The 2,942-nt window shown below is 42.6% G+C and overlaps 1 pseudogene; it reads right to left on the reverse strand.

Annotated features, from left to right (window-relative positions):
- Positions 1 to 1,241: 1,241 nt before the first annotated feature.
- Positions 1,242 to 2,338, reverse strand: LOC147752076 (small subunit ribosomal RNA; annotated as a pseudogene).
- Between the last annotated feature and the right edge of the window lie 604 nt (positions 2,339 to 2,942).

Genomic DNA, 2,942 nt, shown 5'->3' on the forward strand with positions numbered 1-2,942 from the left:
TCGACTTCGATGACTGTTTACTACCTTCTAAGATTTCCTCCTACCGATATTAAATAGTTTTACGAGCCCCTAGAACCCCGCGGAGGACATCGGCTGGTTCACACCGCACATTCACCTCGCATATACCACCCCGGGAACTATTACCTCCGTGCTACGTAAACCCATTACATGCGCGAGTGACTTTCTGATTGCATATTCCTAGAATATTTCCCTTGCACGAACGCCACTACCACGACCTACTGCTATATCCAGATTTAGATGTCAACGTCCGATATTCTTTAGCCGATTTTCAAAGGTTTTCAAAAGGTCTCACTGGCCGCCGCTCTCAAATAATGGATAGATTTTTAAATTGAAATTCAAACACGTACGCCATTAGATTAAACATGGGTTCACTCCAGAGCTATTAGAAGAAAATTTGCTTGAGAAATAGTCTAGTTAAATCGCTCTTGGTCGAGCAGTTAAAGTTGTTCACAGTAATGCTCGAAGGTAGCTGAAGATAGGTTGACTATACGATTATGCGGCGGGGCTATAACGATCGTTCGATGCTAACTGGGTCTGATTTCGATCTTCAATTGTAGTGGGGTGTTCACGCGCTTCATCACTACAAACCTGACGACGAAAGTTTCAAACGAGGAGCGAGGCTGGCGATTGTATTGAAAGTGTTCTGTTTCGATGCTAAGTGATCTAACATATAATCAGTTTTATTATGGTTTCGTAACTTCTTCATAATGGATGCGCTTGTTTCTTCATAGCGGACGTCTATAGACTCGTTGCTAAATTAATACATATATACCTATATTACTTCTCCTAGGCGCCGATTGTACTGCATCCTATTTTACTGCTCATCAATAAGCGCGGAACTTTCCAACGTTGCCCCCTATTCCGGAAAAATGTCACAGCTGAAAATCTCTTTGCAACGGATGCAAAGCCGGCTTTGCCAATCACCATAGTAAACGCCATATTGCCCCCAGTTAGTCGCTCAATAATTATCTTTTAGTGTGAAATGGTTAGCCTCTTTGCTAACCGCGAATGTTCAAAACTATTACCGTTTCGGTCGATGATCAAAAGTCACTCATTTACAGACTTGAAAACACATTCGTTTAGCCATTGTCTGACGTTACTATTCAATAGCTTTTTATTATTCCTCTAGAAAATGTCGCTCATCTTCACATGAGCGAGATCGTTTACCGGTGAAGCCTGCAGAGTATCTCGCTCATGTGAGTGGATGGATTTTGAATCAGTAAGGATCCTTCCGCAGGCTCACCTACGGAAACCTTGCTACGACTTTTACTTCCTCTAAATGATCAAGTTTGATCTTCATTGCAATACAGGCACGTACCAAAGTTCATACCCGTCTACTCAGATGATCCCACTAAACCATTCAATCGGTAGTAGCGGCGGGCGGTGTGTACAAAGGGCAGGGACGTAATCAGTAGTAGCTAATGACTAGCACTTACTGGGAATTCATTTTGTCTCTCGGTGTAGCGCGCGTGCGGCCCCGAACATCTAGGGGCATCACAGACCTGTAATTGCTCTGTTTCAAAGTGTTAAACACACTTGATCCCATTAGGGAACCCCACGGAAGACAAGATTCCGTGTGTTATTTAATAGGCTAGAGGCTCGTTCGTTATCGGAATTAACCAGACAAATCACTCCACCAACTAAGAACGGCCATGCACCACCATCCACCAAATCAAGACAGAGCTATCAGTCTTTCTAGTGTCAGGACCAGGTAAGTTTTCCCGTGTTGAGTCAGATTAAGCCGCAGGCTCCACTCCTGATGGTGCCCTTCCGTCAATTCCTTTAAGTTTCAGCTTTGCAACCATACTTCCCCCATGACCCTACTTTGGTTTCCCGTGGCCTCTCACTTAGTCGAAAGACATTCGTAAGCAAATTGCTAGTTGGCATAGTTTATGGTTAGAACTAGGGCGGTATTTGATCGCCTTCGAACTTCTAACTTCCGTTCGTGATCAATGAAAACGTTCTTGGCAAGTGCTTTCGCGGTAGTTCGTCTTGCTGTGGTCGAAAAAATTTCACCTCTCTCACAACAATACGAATGCCCCCAACAGTTCCTTTCAATCATTTCATCGTTCAAAAACCAACAAATAGAACAACAACATATTCCATCATTCCATGCATTTATATCCAAGTAACACACTTGCTAGGGTCTGTGGGTGTCAGGTGTGGGTGTTCTATGGGTACCGTACTAACTGGGAGTAGCGTACCCTATATGACCTGTTCATCGATTTAAGTAATCTTTATCAATATATACGCTTCGTTCTACTGTACATGTACTAGTACTGAAACACAACTGCTCCATCAACAGCGTCGCAAAGTGCGATGGGCACTTGATTTACCGACGCCAAACTCACGATTTGATTGTACTACAAATTTTCAGAGTGTTTTACTATAACTGGTTGATATTTTACCTGACTGATGAATCTCGTTGATATCCTTCGTTTTTCAGAACGTTATCTATGAACATCTGGAATCATAGCTAATTAATGGAAAGCTGACGCCGCGGTTGCGAGGGTAAAGGGCGGGACACATCGGTGCCACCTGTCTTGTTCATTTTAGGTTGTCAGGACAAATTTCAAGAACAACGAGGTCGGACACCGTAATACATTTTGAGTAAACAAATTTCATGCCTTAATGAAAGCTGGGGGAAACCGATTCTGAATTATGGCGTACTGACAAAAATAGCTTTGAAAAGCAGATTTAATCAGAACAAGTTGTACCTTGAGTGATAATTGGTCCAGCTACGAGCTCTGGTAGCAGTGCAGCTTAATGCATTATTTGTCATTTCCATATGTCGAGAAAAAAAAAAAAAAAAGAATAAAAGGAGGCTCAGATAGAGCTAGATGAAGTTTAACACTAAGACAAAACACCCACACATAAATTGACAGCTTGAACATCGCTTGAAGTGTAAGCCCTTTTGTGCT

This window comes from Varroa jacobsoni, unplaced genomic scaffold (assembly GCF_002532875.2).
Source record: "Varroa jacobsoni isolate VJ856 unplaced genomic scaffold, vjacob_1.0 contig00132, whole genome shotgun sequence".
Lineage (NCBI taxonomy): Eukaryota > Metazoa > Arthropoda > Arachnida > Mesostigmata > Varroidae > Varroa > Varroa jacobsoni.